Source organism: Dromaius novaehollandiae, chromosome 1, assembly GCF_036370855.1.
Source record: "Dromaius novaehollandiae isolate bDroNov1 chromosome 1, bDroNov1.hap1, whole genome shotgun sequence".
Lineage (NCBI taxonomy): Eukaryota > Metazoa > Chordata > Aves > Casuariiformes > Dromaiidae > Dromaius > Dromaius novaehollandiae.
The window spans coordinates 148,977,277-148,995,226 of NC_088098.1; positions in this window are offsets into that span (position 1 = coordinate 148,977,277).

Here is a 17,950-nt window from a genome sequence, read left to right on the forward strand (position 1 = left end):
ATACAGTCTGGCTGCTTCCCAGGTGTTGAATATAACCTTGTGCCTTTAAGTAGCAGTTTCTATCATTTTTCTCATCACTTGGTGGAGGGAGCGAGAGGTCGGTAAGTACCCTCTCACTTAGCCTGAAAGAAGGGTGTCTGCCCTGTCCACCAGTTTCAGCAAAACTGTGGTTGTCTTTAAATCAACACAACAGATTTTGGAAGCTGTTGATGGTCTGCAGCAGCCCTCACTGCGGGTGCCTCGCAAAGTCACCTCCCAGTCCGCTAACCCGCTTCAGGATCAACCCATCTGTGTCGCTCCCAGAAGATGCCTGTCTCAGCTGTCCTCCAGCCTCCAGTTATGAAGCCTCCACAACCTCTTCAGACAGCTCCGACCATAGTAGGGGAGGGAAACAGGTACAAAACATTGCAGAAAGGTTTGTGTTGTGTCTAATCTACACCTTCTTTGCTGAAAAACAGGTCTATTCCTATCTTACCTCCTCCACGGCAGACATGAAGGGCAGACTAGCTGTCTCTGCTAAGGCTAAGCTGCACCCTTTCCTTTAAGACTTTTCTTGTACATCATGTTTTCTTGGCTCTGCCTTTTCAGTGCTATCTTCTGAGTTCTCTCCCACTGGGTCACACCTCCTTCAAGTACAGCACTAGAAAAGTGGCATAGCGCACCAGCTGAGACCAAGTCAGTGCTGAATAGAGCAGAAAGACTACTTTAAGCACCTTGCAAGCCATATTCCTACTTATGCATACAACTATGAGGTTTACCTTTTTCGCTTCTGCATGACATGGTAGAATCATGCTCAGCCTCTAATCTACTACAATTTCTAGATGAACTGACTTATAGATCCATTTATTTGCATGGTTGGTTCCTCTCTGACATGTGTCGTTTGTACTTTGGACATTTCCCTGTTAAATTACATACTGTTGTTTCTTTTCAGGCCATATTTCAAATATATCGAGTGATTTGAAGCCTGCCTTCAGTACTGCAGAGGCTCCTCACACCTTGCCACTGTCTGTAAATGCAACAGGCTCATTCTCAAGTCCATCATCAGCACCGTTGCTTTCGTTATCAAAAGCACTGGAGCAATCACAGAGCCCAAGCAGCCTCCTATCAAGCCCCATTTTGATGATGAGCTATTCATAAGTAACCTCTGAGTAACATTTTCCGACCCATTTTGTACTGCCATGCAGTAGGTCTGTCTAGACCACCCACTTCTTGCACTTGGCTGCGAGAACACTGTGTGAGATGCCGTGACCAGGCATGTATTTGTTTCTGTCAACAAGATCTGTCACCCTGTCACATAAGGAAATAAGATTGGTTTGACAAATCCATGTTGGCAGTTACTCTTTCCATGCTCCCTTCCAGGTGTTTGATTATTTGCTTCAGTATTTTTGTAAGAATTGGTGTTACGCTTATTATACTGATTGGTGTACACTTCCCCAGATGCTCCTTCTTGCTGCCCCCAGAGAGAAGCACCCTATCTCTCCCTTGCCAGTCCTTCAGAAGACAGGAAAATTACTCATCCTTTGCAATTTCTTGCAAATTTTCATTCCCAGTTTCTCTGAAATTTCAGCCCCCCTATTTCTTTGAGGATCCTAACATTCATATCATTATGTCTAGACAAATTTGAAAACGTCATATTTATTTAGAAAGTATGTATTAACCTGGTCCTTTGAACTCAGTTGGAGGGCTTGTTTATTTTCAGTGTAATATTAGTTACATAAATCTTTTTTTTATGTTCCTGCATGAAAACTTTGCTGTCAACTAAGACTGCATACAAAGACTGAGTCGCTTCCTTTGAGACACACTATGTTAAAACACAGGATGAGTGTCTGAGATCTCCATTTTGTCATGAAGAGCTAAAATAAAGAAATCTTCCAAGAGCAGCTGGCAGAAAATATTTGCAATGAGCGCTGCCAACTACTACAGGAAAGTGGCTTATTTGTACAGGGGCACCGCTGAGACAGACTGAAGAGACAGACTGTGTTGGATTTAGAAATGAAAATCACCCAAGTGGACAAGGCTGTAAAAACTATATAATAAAAAAATGAATTTTGTAACCCAGCAGCACCTGCATCTGGAGTCTCATTCACGCCTTCTATAAGAGATAAACCTTCTTGCTGCATCAAATAAACCCCATAATTACATTGCTTAAGTAGGATATTAAGTGGCATCATATTAAGTCATTACATGACCCTTGGCATCATCAGCCCTGCCAGGCAGTGAGAAGGAGAGCTCTTGCTCCCTGCTGATTTCTCTGCGTATCTATTTAAACATACTGTGGTAATTAGAAACATCTAAATAAAGCCTTGCCCAGGATTACAGGGGCTGAATGGAATAAACCTTTCTTCCGTGTGGCTACAATGTCCTTCTGTTGTCCTCACCTGCTGTTGTGTGTGTGCAGACGTACCTGCCAGTGGCCTCGCGGATGGCCAGCTCTGCCTGGTATTGAAGTCGGTTCTGTTTGATATAATCCGAAGCTCTGTGGGGTAAGAAAGCAAAGCGATTCAAAGAAGGCCTCCTTTTCCTGCTCCTATTGATAGTGCCTCTGCCGCTGGAGAAGATGATCTTTCTACAGTGCCTGACAGACATAGCTGCTAATTCTCCCTGCCTTACTCCTTTATGCCTTTCTCTAAAGGGAAACCTGCAGGTTTCAGAAGCCGACTTCATTCTAAGCTTCCTTCCTAATTACATGAACCACCATCATTAAATGCAACACATATATTGATCACTATCACGAACGTTGCTTTTCTAATATTCAGTGACTGTGAATCAAACTGTGCCATAGATGTGGTTTTCAGTGACAAAGTCTGTCCAAGTGCACCCCACAGACTTCCCTTCCTTATAGTAACTATAGTTGAATCAGAAAATATATATATATATATACATATATATATCACTCAAGTTCCCACCCTTTAGCTCTATCTAAGCTAATATTATTAGCTCAGAAACACAACCAGACACCTAGTCCCGGGGGAAGATTTCAACTTCAGACAGGCCCTTGCTGAGCACAAAAGGTGACTGGGAACACATTTCCAGACTGGATTGGCTCTAAGATTCACAAAACTTATGGTCCAGAGAGATTTATATTCACTTTTCAAAGCACCTTTTTCAGAATTTGTCTTCCACTTGTCACAGGAAAACCACTACAGAAGGCATCCTGTCTCTGCTCTGTGCTGCCATCAGTCTTCCTCTCTCACTCGCATTATTTACTGCTCACATGTGTGAGCTCAGGTTCTGCCGTTCTTTCCAGCACCTGCAAGAATTGTTCGAGAATGATCCCACAAATGACCAATGGTTCATGTCACTGCCAGGTGATTATAGGATTGGACAGAGAGTTTGTAATAAAGCTTTTTTTTCCACAGAAAAAAGTCACAGATATCAAGGACCTCTGTCAAAAGGGAGGTTTAAGAATTTTGAGATATGTAAGGTGAAATAGAAGTTGTCCTTTTTTAAGGCCTGGCTCTATCTATAAGAAAATGTTTTAATAACAAAAACAGTCTTGTGTTTTGTAGCCAAGGGCCAAACCATAATGGGGATAGACACGCAAGTAATACAAGTGATTTTGCCTGAGCTATTTGAGAAAGTCACATGAAAAGGGCTTGTGTGGGAGATATTTTGGTATTAATGCATTGCCAGCTAGGAATCTGTCCCCTAGTTCCCCCCTTTCATCACTGGCTTGTGTGCTAGGTTGGGATGATAGAGTTCTGTCCAAGAAATTGCCCAAACTACATTTTTCAGCTATGAGGCACTACGAATCTGGCCTGTATTTTACCCTGGATCTGGAGCACATCTTTCAGTAACAACAATAGGACACATGCACGCAACCACTACAACTTCTCAGTGCCTGGCCACATAATTTATCCATATAATTACATAAATAGGTGCACAATTGCACGCTTGCTCCGAGCCTGGGGTGAATGTGAATGTCATGTTAACTGGTAATTCTCTGGCCTTTTTAGACCAGAATAACTATTCCAAAGCAAACAGGCCACAATAGCTGTTCTGGGATAGCTCACCAGGTGGCCTCGCCTTCCTGAAAAAATAATATTACTAGTGAATAATCACAGCCCTCTGGAAGTACAGTGGCTTTTCTTCATTCTTCAAATAGCGTGCCCTAGTGGGAACTATTCCCAAACAGCTGTTGGGAGATAGTGTATCCTGCAGTGGTTATTACAGCCAATTTGCTCAGGTAGATAAGGTCAGTAAAGGTGTTGAGTAGAAATGCTCTTGGATCAGCTTACCTGCAGGTTAAAGAACAATTTTACCTAAGCACTTTCGCTATGCACACAATCGACACTGAAAAAAAAGAGCGATGTCTATTTTTGTCTCTTGTAGCCTGCGCCTCAGTCATGGTATAAAATTACTTTGGTCCAGCTCCTGCATGCCCAGAGAAGGGACTATATTCATTCCACCTCCAGGGTTTCCATTAACACAGCAGTTACACCGTCATTTGGGCAGAAAGCCCGAGCCGAAGCGCTGCTTCATTTGATCTGCATCTGTCCTAAAGTAATATCCCCCTGCTCGTTACACACTGCTTCGCTCCGAGGAGGCGGCTGCTGCTTTCATGAGGAGTGACTGCCTCCGTCCGACAGCAGGATGCTTTGGAGCAGACCACGCCAAGCTGACAACACTGCTGCTGCGAATTTTCGCCAGCAACACCTTACAGCGTCCTCTCTACCTCTCGTTTCCATTTGATATGAGGACCTAAAAAGGAAAAAAGCCCTGTGCCCATTGTAATCTTCCAAATAAGCCTTTTTTTCTGTTGTTCTTTTGAGGGAATGGAAAGAATTATGTTTAAAGAGAAGAATGGCCAAATACAATAGAGGATCTCATTCTCCCCTTGCATTTGGCATGGTGGAAGTTACAGTCAGCCCTGTACTTCTGGGCAATCGATTGAAATTTTGACATTCTGGATATCCCAGTTCAAAAGTTTTCCTTCTTCATCAATGAACCTTGCCATCAGAGTATCAGGATAATATTTCATATAACCTCTCTCAAGGGCATTTTACAGACCTGATATTCTAATGGATATTTTTATCTCTAGTAACAATTATACAAATTGTCCCTGGTCCACATGTTTTTTGAGTTAAGAAAAGGACCCAGCTAGCACAAGTAACTGTAACAGTGATTGCCATCCTCTGCCAAGCTAAGAAACAGAAGAGCTCCATGTTTATTTATTTATAATTCTTGCTGTTGTATCCTGAGAAACCACGAACAGAACTGCGAGCATGTTCTTGTAAATCCTTCTAATTAAAGTGTCTTAATTCGCAAAGGTCATTCTTTGGCAAAGAAAATGTACAACAGCCTCAGCATCTTTAAAATGTAGGATTCCTATGGTGAATTTAGCAATCAAAAAATGTTATCTCAGTAGAGTCATTTTGTAAGGCAGACGGGGTAGATTTTATGTGGGGAAAATTTATTCAGAATGACCTTAGTTTTTCTCTAAGGGAGAAAATTATGTCTGTCTCTGAAGTTCTAAAATTAGGTCTATTTATCTATTGTTAATGCTAACAGTGACCTCTTGTGGAAATTTTTGAAACCTTTTCTAACTCAAGTTATTTTAACCTGGTTGTATTTTTGGATCTGCATTTGGCATTTCTAATACATTTCTTACAGTTTATAAAAGAAAAACCATTTTAGGGTAGCCCCTTCTCTTCTGGTCAAATTTATGACTAGGTCCCTGATTTCAAAGTGCTAGATCTTTAAGTTAGAAATGAAAATCATACATGTTTGTTGTCATTTTAGAAGAGGAGAGTTGCTGTTTTAAAAAAAGAAATGGAAGGTCCTTAGGTTAAATAACTAAGCATCCTATCATGTCCAGAAGCCACAAACAGATTTTGGTATCTCCAATTACAACTGCTCTATCAGCTTGAGGATGCTGCACCTGGGTTAACAAATTTGTCTTTTGACTTCAAAACCTTTTCAGACTACTCATTATTTCAGACACTAAACGTATCTTCAGACTAGTGTCACAGGAGGGTTTTTTTTGCCATACCTCTCTTTCAGTAAGGACAATAGTGTTCACCAGAGGTCAAATACGTTATGGGTGAGGAGGCTGAAAACATGGAGATGGAAACCAATGCAGGAAAAAAAACCTCATGGATCTTTATTTACCTACCTACAGAGATACCAAATTGCTTCCCATCTGAAGAAGTCAACACTCTGCCTTCATGGTAGGGTTTTTTAAAGTATCTACTAAGTTATGAAGGTTATTTTATCAATAAATATAGTGGCAATATTTACCAAGATAGACGACTATTTAGGTACTTACAGGCCCATCAAGCTGACCTTAACAGGATGTAAGACTTTAGAGCAGCAGCTCTGAAATGAAAGAATAACTAAAGACCTGGAGTTAAATGAAAAATGGGATAAAATCATTAAAGACTAACCAGATTACTGTGTTTTCTTCATCGAAGAAATTGATTGATCTCAATTCTTTTTGACACAGTTCAACATGGGACCCTAGTATTAAAGTTCAAGGAGATGGCAATGAATAGCCAGATCATAAGACTTATGGGAGGCAACAATGGCAAATTAGAAAAGGAATTATGTAGCTGGAGGTGGGAGAAGGTATTTAGTGGCTTTTCTCAAGGATCAGTCTTGGGAGAAGTCCTTTGCATCTAGTATCTTCTGAGCTTGACATAAGCATTACGAGTGTGATGTTACTCAGCAGTAGGAGGTTATAGTTATGTGGCATAATTACAGCTTGGGTAAGGGACATGGAAGGAAAAACTCCAAAAAGCATACACCGACCACTGAGCCTAGAAGCTTTCCGCAGTATTTGCTTTGACCAGTCAGAGTCTGTGGTAGGTAAAGGATCAAAGTCCCATGATGATGTGAATAGTCTGAAGGGACTGCAAACAACGTCAAGAAGCAAAAGAAAGAATAAATACCCCTTGCACATACGTCAAGGGGTAGTCATAAGCAACAATCTACATTTATGTAAAAAAGCAATCTGTTTTGTGAACAGAAAATAAAAAGGAGCACATGTTTGGCTGAAATGAGCAGTCATTTGAAATGTGAACCAGTGTTTGTTAATGGAGTTTTGGCACACGCCGACAATTTCAGTTATTAGCACTGGCTGAATGATGCCAGAACTATACAATAATCCCGTAATCAGAGGATTTATAGCACAGGATAGGAGACACAGCAAGTTTTGCAAAATGATGTTGTAGTTGCTGTCTTTATCCACAGGCTACTTATTAACACTAATAACATCACCAAATGAAAGCAGAATGATGTCATCCTTTAAAAAGAAAAAGGAAACAATGCGACAGTTTAGCCTACTGATGTCGACCACACTGTGTAGGTTTCTGTAGGACCCTGTGAAATTTAATTGACTGGTAATGGATTTTTCATTGCTTAGTTACTTTACCGTGAAAATAGCACATGTATATAAATACATATTCAGTAAAGCAGATAGCTGATAAACAGCCTAACCACAACATACTCAAATCTGTTTTTGTACACATTGTACTGAGCATTGTGAAACTGGGACATGCAGTACTTAAAGCATTATACTACACCAAGCGACCGTATTTCATTACCATTTCACATGGGAGAGGAAGGGGAAAAAAACACTGTTCATTTTGCTTGTTTTTCCTTTTCTGTAATTACCTCTTAACATTCATCACAATATAATTTCAAAATCTCCACATGCTTCAAACCCTCTCTCTTGAGTTTCAGAAACAGCATCAAGCCAACTTTTTCTGCTCCCTTAGCAGCTGGGGGCTTACAGGGACAATGCATTTCATCTAGTTAGTATCACCATCTCCCCAGCTTCTGAGTGGGTCCTCTTGTCATTAATCGAAGTCTCTGGCCTTCAGATGTTTAATTACCTTTCTTTAAAAGGAGGCATGGTCATTTACAGTAATATCTTTCTCTTTCTGTTGTTTGAGGAACCTGGTTTCTTAAGAGCACCATGGTAGCCAAGGCAAATGAAGCCAATTCACACAGGTATTCTCTGGAGATCCTACCAAAATCTGCCAGGAACAAGAGACTACTTTGGAAAAAGAGGCCTCTTCTTTTAGCCCAAGGCAGAGGGTGTGGATGAGAAATAGCAAATGGAGCAGTGCTTTTCCAGCTATTATTCTGTGGCTGAGACATAACATTCTCCCCAAGAAAAGGAGCAGAGACCCAGCAGCACTGTGATTCCTGTGCTGAATTGCTTCTCCAGCATGCAGTCATCGCTGGGGTACTGCACCGTGCGGACAACTGATGCAGCCAGGGAGCATCACCAGATGCCACTGCCTGACACAAAAGGTAAAGGAAAGAGTATTTTGGCCTGGGCGAGTGTGTGGGAGGGATACAGAGGCAGCACCACTGGGCTCCTGCCCAGGAGTCTACAAAGGTAAAAGCAGTGCTGAAGTGCTAAGACAAATCCAGAAGCCAAATACTGCTCCAATCACACTGATCCCCCCTTCTTCAAAAACGATGTGTTTGCAGAGGGAAACCAGTGGGACAACATGCAAATTCTGCTCCTGTGTCTGTAACATCTGCTGATGCTAATGGAGCAGGTCCAAACTTACAAGAGGTTGCCCCAGCAGCGGAAGGGGGAAAAAATCAGTGGAATTAGGGCAGAGGAAGACAAAAAGTGTCTGTCCAAGTGCAAGAGACTAGAAGGGAAGGCTTGTTCATAGGTTGTGGCAAGAAAAAAAGTGCTGCTGCCAGCATTTACAAGGCCTGTGTTGCTCTTGCTAAGACAGCTTCCAGATCTGAGCTGGTTTGTGTCTGGCCAACTCAGAGAGGAGGGAAGGCAAGCTCGCATCTGCTGACACTTCCTCACTGGCACGTGGCTGCCTCTATAGCCTATTTATGTTAGAAAAGCCTAGGCTCAGTGCTAGCCTGCCTGATACAATCAGCACTGGGTCAGAGCAGCAGCCAGAACCATTCTGTGTACCGTACCGATTAGTCATGCTCTGAGAGAACAAGATGACATGGATGATTTACTGCTAAAACAAGTAGTTCCCAGGGCTCTCACAACTATCACAGCCTAGTTTTTTCAAGATTTGTTTCTTCTGCTTGATTGATAGCACCTAAAAATGCAGATTTTTTCATTAGTGGGGACATTAATGGGATCTTGCTCCTCTATTTGACTGCCAGTTTTCCTAAAATTTACTGGGACTGAGACTTCTGTATCTCTAGGAAATTTGGTTGAAATTGCCAAATGGCTTAAAATATTGTGGCAGGAAGGATTGTTCCTCTGTGTCTGATCCCTTATGGCGTCCCACTATGAAGGCACCTTTTATATCATGGCTGGCACAATGAAGGCTCCCCGGAAAGATGGGAAGGATTGTTTCATGTTTTATACACTTTCGGTATGTTTTAACCGCAAGAATAAGAAATGATTGCAGCATAACACAGTCTCTGCCAGTTACTGGTAGCAGTTTAGTCCTGGCAGTCTGCAACACAGGGCCAGATAATGTATTTAGGGAGAGGAAGCTAGTCATCTGGTACCTTGTGACTACTTATGTGACTGAAAGTAGAGGCACGGCCTTGCACTCAGGCATGTTTTCCTATCTAAAAGTCTAGTGAGAGAAGAAAGGAAGCATTGAAAGGAGCCTCAGTGTCTCTTCCCAGAAGCAGTCACGGACCAAATTTCTCCATTTTCTGCTGAGACAGATGCATAGATACAGACAGGTTTGCACTGCTCTTTTCAGGCTGGTCTGAAGAACTCACAAGGGACTAGTGGCTCTGAAGAGAAAAGATCGGAATGTTTTTTTTAAGTGCAAATATTATACCAAAACTCCCAGTGTGATGCAGAACATACGAGCAATAACTGTCTGTACAAACGTGCGTAGGAAACATATTTGTATTTGTACAGCTCCCAAAGGCAAAAAGTTATTCACATAAACGCATTCATGAGATACAACACTGTGTGCTAAGGACTGGTGTAGTCCTCTTTTGGCCAGTGATTGGGAGTGATTAAAAAGGTTAGATTCAGGGTTAGGCTCTTAATCTGACCTGGTGCAGTGCAGACGACAATTTTTGCCAGTGCTGCAGCTGAGACCTGAGCTCAGGTGAGAGAAGATGGGGCGACAGTACAAGTGAGCCTGGTATTCCTGTTACATGGGCTCTTCAAGACACGAAGTGATATTCAGTAGGTGGGAGCTAGGTAACCAATGGTAACCAAAATAAAGGTTTACTGTACTGGCTGTAACAATGGTTACCCACAGCTCAGTGACCTCACATACTGCTCAGGAGAATCTGAAGCGAGCTGAGGAGTACACTGTCTCCTTGTTAAGGCAGGTTAAGACAGCAAGGAAATGGCTCAACAAAATGACACAAGTTCTTGTTTCTTTTCAGACCTCCTCTCCTTCCTTGCTCCCCTCCAGCTTCTTTGCCTGCCAGTACAGGAAAGAGAAAGAGAGAAGGTGCAGGAAAAGGAGCAAGGAAGCTATAAGCAAAGCACTGTTGGATTTAGAAGATTTCAGAAGAAAAGCATTTAGATGAAGAATATTTTGATTAGACCTTGTTCTAGTGAGTTTTCCTTCTCAGCCTTAACAGTATGGCTTTACCTGAGGAAAAAACAGGAGAGCAGTCCTAGTTGCAAGATGCACACTCCCTCTAACATGGTCACACAGGTCTCTCCTGCCAACCAAGTTTGGGACCACATCCAGTCCCGGCTTGTTACCGCTCCCTGCAGTGGAATCAGCGTTACTTACAGAAATCAGACCAGTCTAGGAAGTTTCTGGCACTAGTTCTCCTTTCCTTTTCTTGTGAATACCACTTTCTCTCTCTGGCATGCTTTGGGTGTGGCTGAAGGACTGGCCAGGAGCTTGAAGAGATGAAGGGTGCCAGCAGGAGCCTGCAACTGGTGATAGAAACACAAGATCCAGAGGAGAAGCAGATGAAGAAGCTGGCGGGTGGGATGTACCCTGATCTTGGCCAGAAGAAAGCTGTGCTGCATAGAGTGAGACTTGGGAACATTGCTGACTCCCCCAAATACTAGATGACAATCAAATATTACTGCAGTGACCATATTGGCGGCAGTAGCATGGAGTCTGCTGTCATCTGATGCAAATTTTATATCTCCTAAAGCTGAGAGGGGACCAGTCTCTGCCGCCAACTTCCATGGAGACTTAAAAGGGCTTGAGATTCATAGTTTTAGTCTGACTAGCAATTATGTTTTTTACCACTTTCCTCACAGATAGCAGAAACATCTTCTACTTAGTGTGTTGCAGGCAGATGTCTCTCCGCCATCTGTTCTGCTTTGCTAGCAGTCTGGCTTTCTAAAGCAGTGGGCAGAGAAGATGGCAAAATTGTCTGTTGAGCAGGAAAAAATGGCTAAAAATATGCTTCTATCACACAATACAGCCTCCACTGGCAGCAGAAATAGCCTTTGCCGTCTCTGATTTATTCTGGCAAAGACCTAGGTGTAAGCCAAACAGTGGAGTCTATCCAGGTGGCTTTGGGGTTGACTAGTTGCTTAACTCACTTGTTCCCCCGTGAACCAGCCCACAGACCTTGTGCATCTGTGATGGAGATGTCTCTTTTTTCCTGACAATACTAAGTCATTCAGGATTATTAGGCTGTAGTCTGACTATGAGGAATTGCAGGAGGAATTTGAGGGGGTGAATGACTGACCCTGAACTCTTTGAACTGATAAAGGTCTATGAATGCACTAGCAGCACAGCAAAAGTGAAGGAAAAAAAAAAAAAAGATTAGGGGACTGAAGAAAGAATCTTTTCCCTTTGCTTGTTCAGCTCTCACTGGCTCCCTCTGGTGCCTCTTAGGTCTTGTATCAGAAGAGAGAAACAGTGAACTGTAAGGCCACGTCCCCATGACTTCTTCCAAAAACTACCTCCACTCTCCAGTCCTACCCCAGCTGGTCCCTTACCAGACCAAGGCCCTACAGTTTACCTTGAGTCTTCCAATGCAGGGACTAGGGAGCATGAAGCTAGTAAGACTAGAAAGCTAGGAAGAGCCTGGTCCAAACCAACAGAAGAGGGAGTAGTTCTTCATACACCCATCAGCCAGCCTGTGGGAGTCTTTGACAAGCAAGGCTGTGGATGCTGAAAGTTCCCATGGCTTCAAGTAGATGCTGTAAAATTTATGGATGAGAAATCTACTGAGCGCTCTGAAACACACAGACACCACGTCTGGCTCAGGAAACCTCTTCAGTGCTGAAGGTTGGGAGATGAAGTGTTAGTATTGCCCTGTTCTCCCCTGCGTTTTTGGCTATCGCCAGAAACAGGGCATTGGGCCAGATAGATCTTTATTCCAAACCAGGATCATGTCCTTATGCTCCTTTTTGATGCAATATACTCCAGGCTTTTTGGTCATCATCAACCTTGTACGTACAGGCCTGGGCTAGTATCCTGTCCTCATTCAGTGGGAAATGTGACAAACTGAGACATGCCCCTTTAGACACTTCCCTGTGATTTTTTTCCAAAATTTATCATGACTTCTCCACTCCCTCCCCTTCCTGTACACTTGTGAGATCAAAGCCTTACACTTTGTTTAGGGACATGAAGTCAGAGCACTGTAAAGCCTGGCATATGCGCCTAGCTGGGGGCTGCTTATTAGGATTTGCTATGCCATTCAGCAACATCATATCTGAAGCCAGCCATAGCCAAACTGCTTCCCTTGCAGCCCCGCTCCCAGCTGTGCTCAGCACCCTCCCACACCTGGGGCCTGCTGATCTAACCACCTTGTACTTTACACCCCTAGTCATAAAACTTGTTCTTCAAAAACAGCTGGCAAGGCCATGTCTGCACTACTAAATTAAACAGCACTGGGAAAGGCTTTTGGCTCCAGCCAGCCAGCATCCCTCCCACCACCAATTTGCAGACACAGCTCTGGGGTTAGCACAACCTAGGGACCATCCCCATAGGCAGTTTGTGCGCAGCTGCCCATTTTGGGTGGGAAAGAGGGGTTTGCACTAGGGGGACAGGCTGCCCTGTGCCAGGCAGCCTCAGCGCCAGAGAACAATCTCAGACACAGTTTATGCATACAGATGCAGCCAGAAACTTCACATCTTTTCCTGTATTTCTTCTTCCAATTATAAGAAATGGGAGCAAAGCAAGGAATTGTCTTTAGCTAATCCTCCCTCACCAAGTCCTCTGTGCCCCTTCTCCTCTCAGGCATGCGGGGGGCCCCTAGGTGTGTTTTTATTTGCAGTAGCTGTTCCCTTGCTTCTGCCTGCGCTCGTGCATGTCAGACGTGAGCAGCGAGCTCATGTTCCAGGACTGACTCCAACCCCATACGTGCTTGCAAGCAAAATGACTCCCGAAGCGGGGACAGATGACTCAAGCGAGAACTAAGAAATATTTAACTCCTCAGTGCCAACAGATTTTCCAACAGTAAGCACATAAGTAACAGAGTGATGAATTAAAGATGACCTAGAATCAGCAGCTGGATCTCTAAAGGAGACTAGATTTCTCTGTTAAAAACAGGTATACCTAGGCTGTTTTGCAACTGGAAAAACATCAACTCATACCAATGTCTTAGTACATATTCTCCAAGAGGAATTACCTATTACCCATAAAGATAAAACCAAGAAGCCTCTGCAACAGTAAAATTAATATGTAATGACAATATATAGAAAGGTCTAGCCAAATCTGACACTTATGCAGACTTGACTGCTGCAAAGTAAACAAGAAAATTACTTCCCTGAAAACACTGCTTGGTAAGGAGTCACCACTGAAAAACAAGGAGCATGAAATTCAGACACAAAGCTTTTGAATGCAACCCAGTAACTATCTGCAAAACAAACAAAACATTTGAATGTGTGAAAAGTGGGAGGTACATTTTTGTATAATTCCTTCATTTAGTAAAGGGTGATCAGTTTGGGCATCTCTAGCAAAAAAAGCATACCAGAAATAATAGAAATTCTGAGAACAGAAAAAGAAGCGAGAAGGAAAATAAACATACTTCTGTGCACAATTAATTTGAAGAATTCACTGATACACTGTGGCACTGAGGCCACAATAGCGGGATTAAAGAAGGAAGAAGTCACGTTTATGAATGCTATGAGCATCCAGCATTACTTGTTAAAGGTTAGAGCCTCCCTCAAATTCAACTACCAGAGGTTTGCAAGAGAAAAAGAAAACAAAACTTTTCAGGACATATGGAAGCCTCTAACTGAGGGATTAGGGAGAGATGTCTTGCCAGCTTCTTTTTAATTTTCCCATCCAAGCATTTCTTGTACTTTTTGAAGTGTTGGGTACTAGTCAGTGTCGAGAGAGGACATGAGGCCACTTGGAATACCACGCAGTTCCTATGGAGGATTTACAGAGTCACAACTCCTCCTCAGGGACTGAATATGCTTAATTCTAATCATCATAGTTACACCTTGTGGGGGGGGACTGATCCATAACTACAGTGAGCAAAAGAGAAGAAAAGCTTCACAGAAAGATTATTTCTTCCTGACAGGTTGTTCCACACATACACTTAAGCTTTGGTGATAGTGCACCATAAGCAAACCAGGCTGCATACTTCAATTCTAGCCATGGCTCTGGGGTTATTCTGGTCCCACCCCAAAGGACAGTGCTTGAGGTTAGGGTGCTCCCTCAGCTATCCTCTTGCACTCCACTTCCAACAGAGAGCAAAGAAACAACAAACAAAGAGGTGGGAGGAGGCTGGGATGGAAACTGATATGTGACAGGTACTCAAGGAAATCTGGTCTGGGTAAATAGCTTTTGTCTACTCTGAATAACTCGATTTGAACGTCAGTCTCCATTGGCTTTGAAACTTTGGATCATCCCGTGTAGGCCCTCACATATTGATTTAACCAGAGGTTGCTGTCAGAGTATTCCATGTGAAAAAGCACCTGCTTGTGGACCTGTAGAGCACAGCACCCTTTCCATATGCTCCAGCATAGTATTCACTGAAAGTACTGGCAGGGTTTCAGGCAGCTGCTTAAAGCTGTCAGGGACAGAGTCATCCTTTACTGAAGCCCCTGATGCAGCCTGGGCTCTGATGGAGTGTACCTGAGCTGCAGAAGCCAACTATACCTTGGCAGCCTTGTCACAGGCCTTAATACAGGACCTGCTCTCTGTAACAGAAAACATCACCAGTGGTTTGACCAGAGTTCCTCAAAGATAAGTCAGTGTCAGGTTTGGATCCCAGCGTGGCCTCACTGCTTTCTATGCGGAATAGGTCTCACCTGCACACCTCAAAACATTCACAGAGAGAGAACTGGAAAACACATGGGTGCTGGGCAAGGGCTATTGTTAGGTGGACTTCCATTCAGGTAATAGATGGTCTTGCCTCCTTCTGTCCAAGCAGAGTATTTGGACATTTTCTGACACCAGGACTACTTAGCCATGGCAAGTCCAGCTGGTAGAAACTATCTGCTAACCAACACTGGCAAAAACCCAGTGCTGTGATGTGCCTCACACACCAGCAGAAAATATGAGGTATTTACTCCAGGGCAGGGCTGAGCCTTGGCTCAAAGTTGGATATCTTTCCTCTTATAATGAAGGACACCAAATTATATATTTCTCTCTCCTTCTGCATTAAAAGCATCTTTCTTTCTAGATCTGCTGTCAGAGCAAATCTGACGGGATATGGGGCTACTGCTGCCTGAACCTGCTCTCTTACTGAGTACAGCTTGGGCCAGAAACCTGGCAACTGTCAAGCCACTGGCCAGTGAACCTTCATGTGGGTGTTTGATTTACTTTTCTTCTTTGGCCTGTTCTCTTCCTTTGAAAGACAAACAGCAGATCAGTAAGGAGAGAATGAAGGCTTAGATCAGGAAGGGGATAAGAATCATAGAAGAGAACATATCCACAAATGATGGGTCTCCCACAGGCTGGATGAGCAGAACTGAAGGTGGGAGGATTTCATACCACAATGAATATGAATGGATAGATGGGCTGAAAGGGCCAGGCAAGGGCATTTCCCTTTGTGTGTTGTTACGGTTGAAAAAAATTCTGCTCCTGGGCACTTGCAGTATGCCATCATCTCAAGTCTGAATGGGCACTGGGAGCATAACGTGAAGAGAATTTTTGACGTGATACTTCCAGTTTCTTGTCCGTCTCTTTTTAGTTATTGAACTGTTCCTCAAACTGTTCAACCCCAGCTGAGCCTGTGGCATGCTCCCCTGGGACTCTGATGGCTGCAGTGACATGCCCACCTGTAACACTGCTGCCGTAACACTCTGCAGAGAGCGAGTCATGCTCAATACCAAAAGGCCTAAGGAGAAATTGGTTGGAAAGCTGGCTACTGTGCTTGCTCACTTGTGACTTCCCTCCACTGGTTAATTGGTAAAACTGGGGTGGGTGGGGGAGAAGTTTCAGCTCTTACCTCTGGAAAATACTGGATAGGGTAAAGTGGGCAAATTCCTGGCCAGAACTGTCTCCCCAACTTAGGCTGCTACAGTGAGGTGAGCTGGTCTGATCCTCAGATAAATAGTAGCTCCTGTGTTCAAAATACAATCCCTGCCCGGCGCAGTGCTCCAACATGGCTGCTCCACAAAATGAGAAGCAGATGTTTATTAGAATAAAGACTAAGCAACATTTAGAAAGTGAAGATTTTTCCTTTTTGGATACACTAAGTCTCCAATTTGGCAGACCAGGCTGAACCCCATAAATACTGCAGAACAACTCTACAAAAGTTGTCAGCAAATGATGTTCATCTTGATTTAGAAACAACACACCCCCATTGGGTACCATAAATTCGATCAAAAACATACACATCTTCTAGCTGTTGAGTGTAGTGTACACATTCATGAAATGAATTCAGGAAAGTGCTGGAACAGATTCACATATCTTTTTTTTCCTTATATACATAATCTCAGATTTTTTTTGGTCCAGATTACTCTTTTTTTATTCTGTGACTCAACAGCCAACAGCTTCCAGCAAGTACTCAGCATTCTGAATATAAGTGCTGTTGGACAGAACTAAGCATCATTATTCTGGGTTCCTGGTTTGATGAAGCAGAAGATAATACAAACAGGATAACATGCATTCACCACTAATGTTTACGTGCTCTAGAAATGGCAGTTCAGGGAAATGGGCATAACTCCGTATGTTGACTTTTGTGGTCTCTACAACTCCTAGTTAAGAAAATGCTGCAGGACAAAAGATCCCCTCCATTAACGTTTATTGACTGCATACAGTTATTTTGCTTCTATGTCTCTCAAGGTTTTGAGGTGTACAAGCATCTGGATAGGAAAAAGGAAAGCTGGATCAGCCGTCTTTCCCTGCCTCACTTCTTTGCCTTTCTTTGGCGAAAAGAGTGAGGTTCAGAGAACGTTATCATTTAGCATATCAAAATATCTCAAGTGGCATTTACACGCACACTCCAGCACACTCTTGCAACTCATTTTACATGAGCATTCCTATGAGTGATGTTTGATTGCTCAAATACTCAGTGAATACAGGCACAAAGGCAGCATGAATAAAGGAGATAGTCAATCCAACTGAAAAAAAAATGGCTAGTATTTACAAAAAATGCCTTCAGAGTGGTTTTGCTCAGCTGGCACTGAGAAGTTGCTAGTGATGCGATACGCTCTCCAGAATCTTGTTTTCGTTTGCCCGCCACAACACACAGCCATCCATGCCTAATGACTCACCATGCAACATTATCTAAACCTTGCAGCACTGGAAAGGTATTTTATTTCACTGGAGTCAATCAATAAAATGTTTTGCATTCTTAATTATATTTTTTTGAATTGATTCTGCAGCCCCATCAGATTACATTTAGGACTAGAGAACAGAGGTTTTGCACCCAATAATCTACAAAACGAAAGACCGACTATGTGACCTCTAACTTCTTTCTTTGCCGCATCCCTCTCTTGCTATAGTATTTGGATCTCCTTGTCCCAATTCTATTATTTCTAGGGGATTTATTTCTAGGGGATTTATATCTGATGGGGACAACGGTGTGGAGGGGCCACGCTGTGCTACGCAGTGGGATGGCCACCCGCAGGGCGCTGGCTGGCCTGAAGTGAACCCCCCCTGATAGCCCACGTCAGCCTGGACAGCAGCTCTGCACTCCTGTTTGC